Source organism: Panicum virgatum, chromosome 8N (genome assembly GCF_016808335.1).
Source record: "Panicum virgatum strain AP13 chromosome 8N, P.virgatum_v5, whole genome shotgun sequence".
Taxonomy (NCBI): Eukaryota; Viridiplantae; Streptophyta; class Magnoliopsida; order Poales; family Poaceae; genus Panicum; species Panicum virgatum.
Window position 1 is genome coordinate 9,567,849 of NC_053152.1, and position 17,043 is coordinate 9,584,891.

Below are 17,043 nucleotides of genomic sequence, written 5' to 3' on the forward strand. Positions count from 1 at the left end.
TGTTTTTTTTATAATGGCAGAGGTGGGTATTTAAGATACATGTTTAGGGAGTTATTTTAGTCTATTTCCATAATGGAAGAGGTCGGTAATTTATTAGGAAAAATAACAGATCCGATGGTTATTATAATTAGAGTTGTTGGATTGATGGCTGTATGTTTCTGATTTTTGTAAGAACTTTTAGTATTTCTCTATTATTTCAAAGTGTCTAACTAGGATCTTAGGTGGCTTCATGTGAAGACTCCTTTGGAGCCTCCAATTAGTAATAGTAAGATTCATAGGTCAAAAGTAGACTTATTTCATTTTAATAAAAAATATTGTATAATAATTTAAACTTTAGCAATAATTCGATCACTCCTACATGTAATAAATTAATTTGTCGTTTCGTGTAATTAAGTGGCCAAAATGGTATGTCATCTATTGTTAACTTGGTTAATCATGTATGATTTTAATTTGAATCTAGCCTCCTGGAACAGACGAAGCGACTCGAGTGCTTGCGAAGTAGTATCATCAATGTAATAAGTTTTAGTGTTGTATAATTGGGTGTCTCCAATCTAAGCTATGCAGCAAGTTAGTATGTCACGTAATCGAATCTCTCTTATCTATATAATAAGTTAGAATGTGGTTTGTGAATTTGCTTCGTTAAGCATAATTTAACTAAAAATTGCAAGCCCATGCAGGGAACGATTTGGTGACTACTGGTAGGTCTACTTGAAATTTAAATGTGACTATTAAGAGGTGTTTGAAAAATTCCCAATTAAGCAGAAATTTTTTTCTGTCTAAACAGAGTACTACCAGACCTATTTGGACTAGTTATCTTTCAAATTAACCAGACTCAATTAATGCCAACAAATTAGATTATTATGGGCACATCTAAGCAATGATTGGTGTTGAATGTGCTGCCATATAATTTATAGTTATATGGTCCAGGAGGTAGTCGACTCGTACATGTGCAAAGAGTAGAGGTTTGCATGTGCGTGTTGAATATAGGCGCGCTTCGTGCCTCCTTCCTAATCCAATCTTTTATTGTGCCATTATGAAGCTCGCCTGGAAACCGATCCATCAGTTTTTCTAGGTCAACTCAGCCTCTAAATAAAACGATTTCATTCATTCACAACTCCTCAAAGAGATAGATAAATACTCTGGATAATGGATATGATATAAGTTTGTAACTCAGGCCGTGGATTCGGCATTGTAATCGGACCGTTTTTTCTTCTTATTAATACAACGACACACAGTTCTCCTTTGAGAAAAAAATGATATAAGTTTGAAAATTTTATGATTAGATCTTACACAATTAGATCCTACAAATTTATGAATATATTGCATCGTTACGTTTTCATTATAGTTTTTGATAGGATGTTGCACCCTAGAAAATGACATATCACATCATTTGTTTTTCTTTTTTGATCAGTAGTTAATAGTCTATGAGGAATGTTGAGTGCTCTATCCTACCTGTGATGAGTGAATTGTCAACCGTGTGGTGTGATCGTGCGCTTGGTCTTTGGGTTGCTAGTACACGAGCGTCGAGTGTCGACGGAGAGCTGCCGTGGAGGAGCTCGGGCCGGGCGGCAGCTGTGGTGTCCATTCCTAGATCGAGGGCGCAAGCGGCGACGGAAGGCGGGTTTCTTGGTTTGCGCCACAAAACCAAGCAGGCGGACAACGGTTGAAGACGCCAAATCGTGGAGGCACGGGCGTCGGTCTCGGGACTGACGGAGGCGACGGGCATCGACGGCGTCTAGGGCCTCGCTGCGGGCGAGGAGGTGACGGGCGTCGGGCGGCGTCTAGGGCCGTCAGAAGGCCGAGGCGGGAACGACGTCTAGGGCCACGGCGTGGAGGCGGGAATCTTCCCGCGCGTGAAGTTTTGGCGGTTTTCTCAAAACCGGCCACCTACCCGGGTTTCGCGGACCCTCCAAAACCGCGGACCGGTACTTTGTCGACGTGGAGGCATCGCAGCAAAGACTTCGAGTCGAAGAAAGAAACTCCGCCGTCGATTGAGTCTGTACAGCGGGCTGCTGCTGCCTGCAGACCCGACCGGTCTGACCGGTCCAATGGACCGGTCTGGCCGCTGCAGCTGGGTATAAATACCCCCACCAACCCGTGGCTGGTTGAGCCTCTTGAGTCTTTTAGTATTCTCTTCGTTTTTCCTTTTCCCTGCCCCTGCTCCAGGTTAGGGCCAAGGACTCCAATGCAAAAGAGGGTTAGATTATAGCTAATCTCTTCAATCTAGAGGGTGGATGATGGTGTGGTCGGCTCTAGCCTTTGTATAGGTGAATTCCTCCGTGATTTACGAATGAAATTGTTTTAAGATTCACCCGTGTGTGCTGAGCTTTTCGTCCACCCCTTCCCTTTGCGTTTTGGACTTGGTTTCTCCTCTTTTGATGTGTTTTGTGTTTGGAGGAGTCAAGTTTTTCGATTCGTGGTTTGATGAACTCGTTGTGACGATTCTAATCTATCTAGCCTAGTGCCAAACCCGCTGGAATCGCGAGTTCTCACGAATTGGGATTTTTGGGTTCTTGAGAAAACCCCAGTTCTCTTTGATCTTCCCTTAATTTCACACGATTTGTTAATCTTTTGGGAAAGATCTTCTGGGAATATGTTCACGGGGTAGATGCGAAGCTATCCTCCAAGTTTCGTTGGATTTGGACTTCGTTTGCTCGAGATTTGCCATTTGGAGGTTTGGTTGCGGGCTGTCTGGGAGCGACCGGTCTGACCGGTCTGTGTAACCGGTCTGGAAATTCAAATTCCAGCCCGACCGATCTGACCGGTCTGTGCTAGCGGTCAGACCAGTCTGACTCAGCAGTGCTGCAGTTTGGAGAATTTTTCTCGTTTTGCTTCCGTGAAGTTTCCTAGGGTGTGCTGCTGTGAGATAGCTTGTCCATAGCTATTCTCACATACCTTAGGTAGAGGGCTTGCGGTGATTTTGGGATATAGGCTGACAGATCGATTTCGAACAAAATTTTGATCGGCTCCTATTCACCCCCCCCTCTGGTCACCGGGTTCGGTCCCTCAATTGGTATCAAAGCTTGGTTGAGGTTTTCAGTACCTTAACCAGTTCGAAAACCACTTGGCGACCATGGCGAGTCTTGGGAAGATCCCGGTGTTTTCCGGCGAGGACTATGCCTACTGGAAGGTTCGCATGAGAGCCTTCTTGCAGAGCATGGGAGCCGAGGTCTGGGATATTACCAAGAACCAGGCTTACGTGGTGCTTGCCGCTCGGGTCACTCCTCTTCAAGTGACTGAGCACGAGGCTAACGCCAAGGCTGTCAATGCCTTGTTCGCTGGTGTTTCTCGTGCGGAGTTCTCACGCGTCCAGGGTTTTCAGGAACCCCACAAGATTTGGACGTGCCTTGAGAACTACCACGAGGGCACACCTCAGGTGAAGGCCAGACTGTTCGAGACTCACCGGCGTGAATACGAGAACTTCACACAGGAGCCGGGTGAGAGGATTGACTTGATGTTCAGTCGTTTTTAGTCGATTGTGAACAAAGTCAATGTGAACAGATCTGCTGATACCCTTGAGTACACAGAGCACGAGAAGGCTCTCAAGTTGCTCTACGCACTTGATCGCTCTGTGTGGGATCTCAAGGTGAACACCATCATTGAGTCTGCTGGCTATGAGACTCTGACGGTGAACGAGCTTTTCAGCAAGCTCAAGGCCACCGAGGTGGATAACCAGACATGAGCTAAGCTCAATGGTGCCCCTCCTTCCAAGAGCATCGCTCTTGTGACTGGCCCAGGTGGATCGAGCTCTAATGCTAACTCTGCTTTTGGCTTTTGTCTTGCCTCTTTGCCTTCTGTTACAGATGAGCAGTTGGAGACGCTGGGCGACGACGACTTGTGCCTCCTCATCAGCAAGTTTCAGCGCGTCTACCACAACAGGCAGAGGAAGAAGAACCCCGGGTGCTACAACTGCGGCGATTTGAACCACTTCATCGCCGATTGCCCCAAGAAGTCCGGTGGTGGCCAGAACAACCACTTCGACTACTACCGCCACCGCAATCGTGACTAGGGAGGCTCCAACAAGGAGCGTCGGCGCCACAAGCACCGCAGTCGTGACCGGGGAGGACACTTTGATAAGGAGTAGCTCAAGAAGTGCTTCCAGTACAAGGCCAAGAAGCGAGAGAAGGCCTTCCTGGCATAGCTCAGTGACCTCGACAAGAGCTCCGACACCGACCGCTCTTCTTCACCGACCTCCGACACCGACCGCTCTTCTTCACCGACCGCTCTCACAAGAAGAAGAAGAAGCGGGACAAGGAAGCCACCGGCTTCATCGGCCTTTGCTTGGCGGCCAGTCGGCGCAAGGGCTTCTGTACCAAGGTGGGTGAAGCCGATGGTGCTCGTGCGTCTTCGGGTGGACATGCTACACCGACGCACGTCGACTCTTCTCCTGGATCCGAGAGCGATTTAGAGGTAAACTCCACAATCGACCTGCTTGATATGGAGGTTAGAGAGTTGTACGCCGCTCTCGACAACCAGAAGAGGCTGCTTAAGGAAGCAGCTAGAGAGCGTAGAAAGCTTAGGGCTGAGCTGGCTTGTGCTAGGGAAAAATCTAGTGAGGATGAGTGCGCTGGCTGCATATCTCACATAAATGATCTTGTTGCTCTTCGTGCCAAGCATGATGAGAACGTCGCGAACTTAGATGTTGCTAAGACTTCTCTTGCTGACATGTCTCGTGAGGTCGCTAAGGCCAAGCATGAACTAGAACTGGTTAAGGACACTCCTATTGTTAGCGATGTGCTTGAATGTGATGAGTGTCCTATCTTTAAGTCCGATCTAGCTTCGTTGCAGTCTAAGTTTGCTACTGTTGTGTGCGAGCTAGAGGAGATGAAGTCTAGGCCAGTTTTGCTTGGTGCTTGTAAGCTTTGTCCCACGCTTAGGTCGGAGCTAGACGAGAATAACACTTTGATTAAGTCTTTGGGGAAGACTAAGATTGTGGAGTCTAGCCCACCTATTGACTGCTCTGTTTGCCCTGGTTTGATTGCTGATCTGGATAGTCTTGCCGTAGAGAAAGCCAACTTGGAGAATGAGAATACCTATCTTAGGGCGATTCTGAGTTGGGTTTCTAGCAGTGAGCCGCAGTTGGGCATGATGATTAAGCAGTTCAAGCGTGGTGATGGGTTTGGGGTCGGTTACACATACACGAAGTCAGACTTTGACAGGCTGTATGGTAAGATTGGCAAGGCTACTGGAAACACTGCTAGCACGAGCATGCAGCCTTCGCTTGTTGACCCCACGGATGGTGTGCTTAAAGAACCACCGAAAGCACCTCTGCAGAAGCAGGTTTGGGTTCCAAAACCCAATGAGCTGAGGAATCCCCTCGACAAGCTCCCGGCTGCCGCAGCGCAGGTTGCCCAGAAGAAGGGGGCTGCTCCTCCCCATCCGCAGGCTAGGCCTCCACCTCCCAAGCGTGAGGTGAGATACCACTGCGAGTTCTGTGACAGGGAAGGTCACCTGGAGGAGTTTTGCTTCAGGAGGAAGCGGGCTGTGAGGCGAGAGCAGGAGAGACGGAACGCGGACATGTACTCTGCTCGGGTGCGTGGTCCTTCTCGGCGTGGTGGTTGGCAAGATGCTAGGGCGTGCCATGTAGGTGGAGGTTAGGGAGACGGTGGTGGTTACCGTGCTCCAGTGGGTGGTCGCTTTACCGGCCGTGCTCCTGGTCGTTTTCAGTACGGCTATGGACCAGGGGACCGAGGCTTTGGAGGAGGTTTTGAGGCTCCACGTTTTCCTCGTGGTGGTGTTCGTCAGTCACGCAGTAGTCGGGATGGGGGATGCGCTTTGCCTGGTTTTGCTAACCCTTTTGTAGAGCAAATGGCTCGACACTGGTTTGCTTCTCACTTTGCTAACCCCAGTGTTGAGACATTTGCTCACCCTTTGTCTTACTACTGATGTGCAGGTCAGAGGCTTGGAGAACAGGTGGATCATGGACTTCGGTTGTTCGCGCCACATGACCGGAAATGACAAATGGTTCTCCAGCCTCACCCCAATGCGCTCAAATGAGTACATTGTGTTCGGGGATAATGGAAGAGGAAAGGTACGTGGACTTGGCGCTGTTCGAGTTTCTGATCACTTTACCCTGAGAGAAGTTGCTTTGGTTTCGAATCTTGGCTTTAATTTGCTCTCTTTTTCGCAACTTCTTGATGAGGGGTTTGAGGTTCGCTTCAAGGAGGGTTGTTCGCGTGTTTTGGATTCCAGAGGAGATTTGGTTTGCCGAATTACACCTCGCGATCGGGTTTTCTTGGTTGACTTCTCTGGAACTCCTTTTGGCCCTTCTCGTTGCTTGTTGGCTGGTCCTTCTTCCGATTTGTGGAAGTGGCATAGGAGACTTGGTCATTTGAGCTTCGATTTGTTGTCGAGACTTAGCTCACTTGGCCTGATCCGAGGATTGCCCAAATTGAAGTTTGAAAAGGACCTTGTTTTCCATCCGTGTCGCCACGGGAAGATGATTGCTACTTCACATCCACCTGTTAATCAGGTGATGACCGCTCACCCTTGAGAGTTGCTACACATGGACACAGTTGGTCCTTCTAGGGTGATGTCTGTTGGTGGGAAGTGGTATGTTCTTGTGATCGTGGACGATTTTTCTCGCTATTGTTGGGTCTTTTTCATGAGAACCAAGGACGAGGCTTTCGAGTTTGTTCGAGACTTGATCTTGAGGTTGAAAAATGAGCTACCCCAAGCCATGCGAGTGATTTGCAGTGATAATGGTACATAATTCAAAAACGCTCGTTTTGACACCTTTTGCAGTGATCAAGGGCTTGAACACCAGTATTCTTCTCCCTACACTCCACAGCAGAATGGAGTTGTAGAGCGGAAGAATCGGACGCTGGTTGAGATGGCGAGGACGATGCTCGATGAGCATAGGACTCCTCGCAAATACTGGTCTGAGGCGGTTAACACCGCTTGTTACGTGTCCCACCGCATTTTCTTGCGTGCTTTCATGCACAGGACTTCTTATGAGTTGCGGTTTGGACGCCAGCCCCGTGTTGACCATCTCAGAGTTTTTGGTTGCCGGTGCTTTGTGCTGAAAGATGGAAATCTTGATAAATTTGAGTCTCGCTCGTCTGACGGCATTTTTCTCGGTTATGCTTCTCACTCTAGAGCGTACCGTGTGCTGATTATTGATACTAACATCGTCAGAGAGACTTGTGAAGTCACTTTCGACGAGACTGCACCATGCAATTCTTCTGTCTTTGAAGTTGCAGGATATGATGAGCTCGGCACCTCCATCTTTGAAGATGAGGAAGAAGAAGCTGCGGAGGGCGAGGCTGAGTCTACCACGCGTGCTCTGGACCCAGTTGCCTCCGCCACGAGCTCGGATGATGATGACGGCCCAGATCCGACTACGTCTACATCACGGGGGCCGATCGAGCAGGTGACTCAGGATTCGCCAACTGCACCTGAGGAGACACCAGATTTGGTTGAGGAGGAGGCGACTTCGACGCGGGAAGCACCTCGACACATTCAGCATCGTCATCCACCTCAACAGATGCTTGGTGATCTCAACGAGCAAGTCACCAGGTCCAAGGTAACAAGTATCGTTGACTTTGCTCATTCAGCGTTTGTTGCCTCTTTTGAGCCCAAGGATATTGGACACGCTCTTTCTGATTCTAATTGGGTCAATGCCATGCATGAGGAATTTGAAAATTTTGAAAGAAACCAAGTTTGGGTTTTAGTCGAGCCTCCACCTGCTTGTAATCCCATTGGAACGAAGTGGGTTTTCAAAAACAAGTAGGGTGAGGATGGGTTGGTTGTTCGAAACAAGGCTCGTCTTGTTGCCCAGGGGTTTTGCCAGAAAGAGGGTATTGATTTTGAGGAGACTTTTGCCCCTGTTGCTCGTTTGGAAGCTATTCGAATCTTTCTTGCATTTGCTGCTTTCAAGGGTTTTAATGTTTTCCAAATGGACATTAAATCTGCCTTCTTGAATGGTTTTATCGAAGAAGAGGTTTATGTGAAGCAACCCCCTGGTTTCGAAAATCCTAAGTTTCCAAACTATGTTTATAAACTTCAGAAAGCTCTTTACGGTTTGAAACAGGCGCTTAGAGATTGGTATGATAGACTGAAAACATTTTTGCTGGCTCAGGGCTTTAAAATGGGATGTGTGGATAAAACTTTGTTCCTCATGCGGTCTGGCAATGATTTTCTATTAGTTCAGATATATGTGGATGATATTATCTTTGGTGGCTCTTCTCACGCTCTTGTCTCTAAGTTTTCTGAGCAGATGTCCAGGGAGTTCGAGATGAGCTGATGGGGGAGCTGCAATTCTTCCTCGGGCTGCAGATCAAGCAAACTCCTCAGGGCACGTTCGTCCATCAAGCCAAGTACACCAGGGACTTGCTGCGGAAGTTCGACATGAGCGACCTGTCTCCTCAGCCGACTCCGATCAGCACATTGACGGCACTTGATGAGGACTTGGATGGCGAGGCGGTGGACCAGAAGGAGTACATGAGCATGATCGGCTTGCTCCTGTACCTGACGGTGACCCGGCCGGACATTCAGTTCGGGGTCGGCCTCTGTGCGCGGTACCAAGCTTCTCAGCGCACCTCCCACAGGCAGGTGGTGAAACGCATCTTCAGGTATCTGAAATTCACCCCTGAATTTAGTTTTTGGTATTCTACGGATTCTTATCTGGTTTTGGTGGGCTTTTTTGATGCCGATTTCGGTGGGTGTCGGCTGGATCGTCGACATCCGGCACTTGTCAATTTCTCGGTACATCTTTAGTGTCTTGGTCCTCTCGCAAGCAGGCTAGCGTAGCGCTTTCTTCCACAGAAGCTGAGTATGTTACCGCTGCTAGCTGTTGCTCCCAGATCCTATGGATGAGACAAACCTTGCAGGATTATGGACTGAGTTATGATAGGGTTCCCATTTTCATAGACAATATGTCTGCTATAAGCATTGCAAAGAACCCTGTCCTACACTCCAGAACCAAACACATAGATATCCGGTTCCACTTCTTGCGAGATAACCATGAGAGAGGACACATAGACCTGATCCATGTTCCTTCAGAGAGGCAAACCGCAGATATCCTCACCAAACCGCTAGAGCAGGACACTTTTGCTCGCTTGCGAGGGGAGCTTGGGGTTTGTTACCCCTTTTGATCGCTGACTTTTCTTTGGTTAGCTTTGTAGGTTTTATTTGCTTCTCTTTGATTTTTAGATTTGGTAGTTGCACTGTGCATAGGCATTGTACATGTTTGCATTTTGCATTGCTTCACTTGCACTAGCATTCTTGTACACATTGCTATGATCTTCTAGTGCCTGCTAGTGTGAGTTGATGAATTTGATCATGTATAGCTTGCTCCACTGTGTATATGACATCATCTGAGTTAACTTATTTTGATTTGAAAAATCTGAAAACATGATCACCCTGTCTTGGCTACTAGCATGTTAGGACGTGTTGATATGCTTTGCTATCTTATTCATGCTAGTGTAGCCTTTCGTTCAGCAATTCATACTTGAAATGATCTAAATTTGATAAAATTGCTTGAACTGTTATTGAAATGGATTGAAAAGATCCAGGTGGGATTGCTTGTCGCACTGATCGAGCTTTCGGGATGGCTCACTTTGCACTTGTGAGAACCCGAGCAAGGCTGTGCATGACTGAAATGAGTGCCTTAAGCTTCTGTTTGTCTTTGACATAGGCTTGGCCTCGTTGCTAAGTAAAGCATGACAAGCTTTCAACCCCTGGCATTAAGAATTGCTTGATATATATTTGATCGAAAAATAAATGTTTGCAACATGCTTTTGGCTGGTTTGGATCACCTTGTATGAGTTTGACTAGCAGTGCTTTCCATTCCCTACTTGTTAGTGCTAGATCTTGGGTGATGCTTTTATTTCTCCTAAACTGATCTTGCCTAGCTATAGATTGATTTGATATACCTTGTTGAGCTAGATGCATGTCTTGTTTATGGATGCACACATGCTTGTGACTAGATGTTTCTCATATCATTGTATCCCTGAATGCTTTCACTTACACCTCCTGCATGGTTGCGTTGAGTGTTTGGGAGTGTCTGCATTGTTTCTGGCTCCTGGTTTTCCTCGTTTTCCTTCCACTTCCAGCATGATTGCGTCGAGTGTTACCTCTGTCTTTGAGGAGTCATGTTTTGGCTTTTGATCGATTGCGTCGAGCCGTTGTCCTTGTCTTAGGGGATCGATCTCTGCTTGAGTAAGTGATTGTTTCTGTATTTCTGAGCTTTGTGTCACTTGCTTGAGTTCTTCACTTTCTTGCTTCTCTTTTTATCACTTCTCTGCTTTCAGGTGGTGTGTTGACAATGCACTCATCAAGGGGGAGATTGAGGAATGTTGAGTACTCTATCCTGCCTGTGATGAGTGAATTGTCAACCGTGCGGTGTGATTGTGCGCTTGGTGTTTGGATTGCAGGTACACGGGCGTCGAGTGTCGACGGAGAGCTGCTGTGGAGGAGCTCGGGCCGGGCGGTAGCTGTGGCGTCCATTCCTGGATCGAGGGCGCAAGCGGCGACGGAAGGCGGGTTTCTTGGTTTGCGCCACAAAACCAAGCAGGCAGACAGCGGTTGAAGACGCCAAGTCGTGGAGCCACGGCCGTCGGTCTCGGGACTGACGGAGGCGACGGGCGTCGACGGTGTCTAGGGCCTCGCTGCGGGCGAGGAGGTGACGGGCGTCGGGCGGCGTCTAGGGCCGTCAGAAGGCCGAGGCGGGAACGGCGTCTAGGGCCACGACGTGGAGGCGGGAATCTTCCCGCGCGTGAAGTTTTGGCGGTTTTCTCAAAACCGGCCACCGACCCGGGTTTCGCGGACCCTCCAAAACCGCGGACCGGTACTTCGTCGATGTGGCGGCATCGCAGCAAAGACTTCGAGTCGAAGAAAGAAACTCCGCCGTCGATTGAGTCTGTACAGCGGGCTGCTGCAGCCTGCAGACCCGACCGGTCCCATGGACCGGTCTGACCGGTCTGGCCGCAGCAGCTGGGTATAAATACCCCCACCAGCCCGTGGCTGGTTGAGCCTCTTGAGTATTTTAGTATTCTCTTCGTTTTCCTTTTCCCTGCCCCTGCTCCAGGTTAGGGCCAAGGACTCCAACGCAAAAGAGAGTTAGATTATAGCTAATCTCTTCAATCTAGATGGTGGATGATGGTGTGATCGGGTCTAGCCTTTGTATAGGTGAATTCCTCCGTGATTTAAGAATGAAATTATTTTGAGATTCACCCGTGTGTGCTGAGCTTTTCGTCCACCCCTTCCCTTTGCGTTTTGGACTTGGTTTCTCCTCTTTTGATGTGTTTCGTGTTTGGAGGAGTCAAGTTTTTCGATTCGTGGTTTGATGAACTCGTTGTGACGATTTTAATCTATCTAGCCTAGTGCCAAACCCGCTGGAATCGCGAGTTCTCACGAATTAGGATTTTTGGGTTCTTGAGAAAACTCCAATTCTCTTTGATCTTTCCTTAATTTCTCACGATTTGTTAATCTTTTGGGAAAGAACTTCTGGGAATATGTTCACGGGGTAGATGCGAAGCTATCCTCCAATTTTCGTTGGATTTGGACTTCGTTTGCTTGAGATTTGCCATTTGGAGGTTTGATTGCGGGCTGTCTGGGTGCGACCGGTCTGACCGGTCTGTGTAACCGGTCTGACCGGTCTGGAAATTCAAATTCCAGCCCGACCGGTCTGTGCTAACGGTCAGATCGATCTGACTTAGCAGTGCTGCAGTTTGGAGAATTTTCTCGTTTTGCTTCCGTGAAGTTTCTTAGGGTGTGCTGCTGTGAGATAGCTTGTCCATAGCTATTCTCACATACCTTATGTAGAGGGCTTGCGGTGATTTTGGGATATAGGCCGACGGATCGATTTCGAAAGAAATTTTGATCGGCTCCCATTCACCCCCCTCTGGTCGTCGGGTTCGGTCCCTCAGTCTACTACACTGGGGCTGGGCTGCCCCCACATCCTAGCTTGCAACATTATTGGAGTCGTCCAGGTCCAGCCAAGCCAACCTGCACCCACCATCAGATCGAGCTTGCATTGCGAGCTTCTTCTCCTAGCATGAGCTGAGGCTTTAATTTTCTCCGGAAATGCGTGCTTCACCCTAAGACCTGGCTCACCCCATGCCAGCGCCTCCCCTGCAGGTTTTTCTTGCACCAGGTAATAATCAGCCGTTTTCACATACATCTCGATCTTCTTGTTGGGTGCATCTGCGGTCCGCCTGTCCCGATCTCTCCCATCATCAGTGTTTTAGGAGGAGCTACCTAGTAGGGTGGACAGGGACTTCGGCGAGCTCCGATCTGCTAGCACCGCAACGATCGAACTCGCTTCATTCCTGGAGCCCTTTGGCCTGATGAAGAAATTGCAACTATCCATGTTTGACATCGGAATGAACGTCGTCATCGCTAGCTGTTGCAATTCAACTTAACTGCTTGCTGCGCGCCAGGGATGCATGGAACTGTTCCTGTGTGGATTTTTGCAGCAATCAATTCCGATCCTTCTTTTGCTATTTCAATTTCATTCCACAGTAGTGATTTGCTCGGCTATCTATTTCACCAACTTTTTTGTGATTCTCCATTGCGTATGGAGGACGTAGTCATCAAAGACTCTACTCGATCTTACTGTAGCAACATACAGTGTCGTGATAGCTAGTGTATTTTTCTGCATTTTTCCATTTTGCATATTATTTCTATAATTTCTGAAAAAAATTATTATTCGAAAACCCTGGAAGATGTGCATCGGCCTATAAGGTGCGCAGATCTGGGCCGGAAGGATCTGTTTCATTTCCACGGCCAGCTTACCATAATAGAACAGTATCCACAATCATTAAAAAGCCAAGATGATCGAGTCCATCATTGTACAGTTTTCTTTCTAGATCATATATAGTACATCAGATGCACTACTATGAGATTGGCTAAATCACCATAGTCGTCTCGTTACCGATCAACATGCACATTGCCTACACTAAAATAAGAATCAACCGTGTCAATATATGATCGAGCACCTATGTTAAGTTAATGGATATATACTCTAATTCGGGTGGGCAAGTTCCACCCTGACGGGCTCAACCGGCTGAGCGATGTATGCTCAATTCACATGCACAAATTATGTCTGCATTGGTAAAGGTCTATATCGGCTGATGGTATGCCACTGAAATTAAATGGCCTTATGAAGTTGCAGATTTGATCCCGTGGTATGGCAGGAGAGTGTCAGTGAACCAATGACACACTTCTCATGTGAAGGAATATTACATAATACAGAATTAATGAGCGATGGATTTAGAACCGAAGACTACGGAGACGAAGTTGCAATTGTCATTACAATATTTAAGGGACATAACTGATAATTTTTTTCCTGATCGGAAGCTTGGTAGTGGTGGGTTTGGAGTGGTTTACAAGGTATGATCATACATGCCTGAACTTTATTTAACCATTTTTTCTTCAGATGTACTATAAAGTGCAGTTTTCCCCTTGAAAAGTACCATCTCGATCGATCAATAACAAGAACATGTAAACAGGGAATTGATACCAAATCTGGGGCAGTGAGGCTGACTCCAGCGGCTCCCGGTTGCGGATGCGGAAAGGGCAGGTGTTTCCGCAGGGAGGCCCACATGTAAGGCTGCGCAAAAGAAGTGGCTCTCCAGCGGACTACGGGTGTGGATACGGAGCTGTAGGCGGGCGTTGAGAGTGGCGCCAAAAGGCAGCGGCGGTCTTGACCTTGGCGGGAAAGGGACCTTGGCCACGAGTGAGCCCGCCCGCGCACGCCCGCCGCCGACCCGGCCACAAGCTCGAGCAGCACCAGGGCTGCGGCGAGGCGAGCTCGAGCCGGACCAGGGGCGCCGCTGCGCGTCGCCGAGCCTCCACGGATTGCCTCGCCGCCGGATCTGGAGGAGGCGGCCTGCGCGCGCCGCCGCCGGCCTCCACCTCCGCGTGCCCGAGGAGAGCCGAGCTCGCCAAGGGAGGAGGGGCGCGCTGCCGAGCTCGACCTCTCGTGCCTGCTCGCGGCGACCGTCTCGCCGCGCGGCCTCGAGAAGCAGCTCCAGCACCGGCCGCGTGCGGGATGGGGAGCAGGGGCGGCGGCTCGCGGGTGGAGGGAGTAGAGGAGGTGCGGCGCAGCTTGCTCCTGGAGCCCTCCGCCCCGCCGGCCACCTCCGCCTCGTCCTCGCCCGAATCGAGCTGAGGAGCCCCGCCGAGGGAGAAGGATGGAGCCTGGGGGGAGCCGCGCCGGAGCCGAGCCCGCCGGCGAGAGCGAGCGCGGTGCAGCTGCTGGACGCTCGCCGGCCGGCCTCGCCGTGCGCAGGGGCTGCTCGCCAGCCGGCCGCCCCCACCGCGCGCTCGAGCAAGGCCCCGTCGCGGGGAAGGAGGGAGGGGGCGCGTTTCGCCCGCTGCCCTCTCCATCCTCGCCGCGTGCGCTTCCGCCGGCCGCCGCCGCACCCCAAGCTCCTCCGTGCCGCCGTCGTCCTGCCCCCCGCGCCATGGATCCACGGAGCCGAGGCGAGCAGGGAGGAGGGAGGAGGAGGCCCGCCCGCACGGATTTGGTGGCGGCGGCGGGTGGATTTGGAGGAGACGAGAGCGGATGCGCGGATGAGAGAGAAAGCGCTGATATGCGCGGCCCGCGGCCCCCCTCGCATTTCCCGCACCGCATGCGCAACTTGCTGGAGTAACTACAGTATCGACTTGTTGCGGATTTTACGCATCCGCAGCGCGTTGAGGGAGCCGCTGGAGTCAGCCTGATAGCTGTGAAGAGGCTCAAACAAATTCTAGGAGAACAAGATAAGCAGTTTAAGAATGAGTTCAATCATCTTGCCAAGCTTAATCACGATAATATAGTAAAACTAATAGGCTACTGTAACGACACAAAAGTAAGACCGGTGTATGACGATAACCAGCAGAAGTATGTTATCGCTCAAGAGCAGGAGAAGCTGCTATGCTATGAGTACCTGTCAAATGGGAGCCTTGACAATATAATTTTCAGTAAGATGGCTCTCTATACATCCACATGTGAGTGTGTGTTCTATACTTCCTTTTTTGGTACTAAGCTTATGTTCTATATATATTTTCTTTGCAGAGGACTCACTTGGACGTGACTGGCAGGACCGTTACAAAATAATCATCGGCATTTGCCATGGATTACATCACCTTCATAAAGGCGTGGACGATAAACCAATCATTCATATGGATCTAAAACCTAGCAATATATTACTGGATGATAAGATGGTGCCGAAAATTGCCGATTTTGGTCTGTCCAGGCTCTTTAGTGAAGAACAAACGCGAACTTGCACCATGACTGTTATGGGGTCAATGTAAATCTCATTTTTTTCCCTCTTCAAATATTTATTGTATTTTCCTTTTCCTTTTTATTACCTAACTTGAGAGCACGAAGGGAAGTAGATCCGGATTTTCCATCCATCTGTTCGTGATGGCTGTGGGCGAGTACAGTGACCACAGTTCCTGAGACGTTTTATCTTTTTCATTTGGGTCTTAATTATCCTGTTCTTTTATTTTCAGCAGAATAAAAACATTGATTCCCTGCAATGCAGAGGATACATGGCACCGGAGTACTGTCTCAGAGGGGAGATCTCAACCAAGTCAGACATATACAGTCTGGGTATTCTAATCCTGGAGGTCGTTACAGGACAGAAAAACCACCAGGTTCTTCCAAACAAGTCTGGCGAGCTCTTTATTGAGAATGTAAGAAATAATATTACTTCAAATTCGAATATACAATGCACATTATGTTTATTTTTACCTTTATTTACGGTTTGTTATTCTGGTTATACGTTCCAATTCTGTATATGTACGAAAAAATTGGTCTGACATGTCGTAAATAGCGTCGAATCATACATCACTGGGAATAGAATCCCTTGAACAGGTACATCGATGCATTGAAGTAGGGTTAAATTGCGTGGAGACTGACCAGGAGAGAAGACCTTCTGCAAGCCAAATTTTGTTGCGTATTCAAGACACATGGCAGGCAATAAGGCGAGGAGTTCTTGCAGTACCAGTGACATCTGGCGCGGAGGATCTGCCGGCAAAAGATATGAATGGAAAATCTGATCCATATGTCATACTTTATGACGAGAAGAAAAACAAGCAGACAAGGGTAATTCTTTACAAGTACAAATTACTTAGTGATGTGTGTGCATATCTCAAAGTCTAGTATTGAACTACTCTATACATATACATATACATATACATATACATATACATATACATATACATATACATATACATATACATATACATATACATATACATATACATATACATATATGAAAGCGATCGGGTGCTCTAGCCTAAGAGGGGGGGGGGGGGTGAATTAGGCACAAATAAAACCTTAACCTATGGCTCCAACTAGTTTGCACAAAACTTAAACTAAAACAAGCTATCTAGATGTGCAACTACGGTTCACCTTAGTGTAAAACCCTAATCCCAAAGGAGTTTAGCAACCTGTAGCCAATCCTATCATTAAACTACTCTATGAAGGTAAAGGCACACAAGTTGCAATATGAAATGCGGAAACTTAAAGAGAGGGATGAGAAGAAGCGAACTCTCGACGCGAGGATTTATCCCGTGGTTCGGATTGCCACAAAGGTGCCCCTACGTCCACGTTGTTGAAGCACTCACGAAGAGTATTGCTTTCCGGCAATCAAGTCTCTTCTGTGAACACAATCACGGTCACCTTGATCCCGATCTTCACTAAGGGAGATTGCCCACGAAGGAGGGGTCTCCGTCCCCTGCACAATGTTGTCGACACCGCTCCACACCAAGCCGGAGGGTTGTTGACTTGCCGGCGAGCCACCAAAGCTTCAAGGAAGGCCGGCGCACCAAGATACAATGTTGGTTCACTCTAGAACCACAGCACAAGGATCTAAACCTTACTTGATTACTCACTCAAGAGCTAACCTAGCACTAACACTCACAAAGCTTGTGCTAAGGACTAAGGATTTGATCTTTATGCTCTTGGATGGCTTGGAGGTGTTCTTGGATGTGTATGTGATGTCTTGGGACTCTAGCAAGCTTCAAATGGCCGGGGGAGCACATATATATAGGCCTCCAAGTTGAACTAGCCATTTGTAGCCGTTAGCAGCTTTTCTGCGTAGGCAT

General features: G+C 48.5%; 1 pseudogene; it reads left to right on the forward strand.

Moving 5' to 3' along the window:
• The first annotated feature begins 13,209 nt into the window (after positions 1-13,209).
• Positions 13,210-16,096, forward strand: LOC120684758 (annotated as a pseudogene).
• The last annotated feature ends 947 nt before the right edge of the window (positions 16,097-17,043 follow it).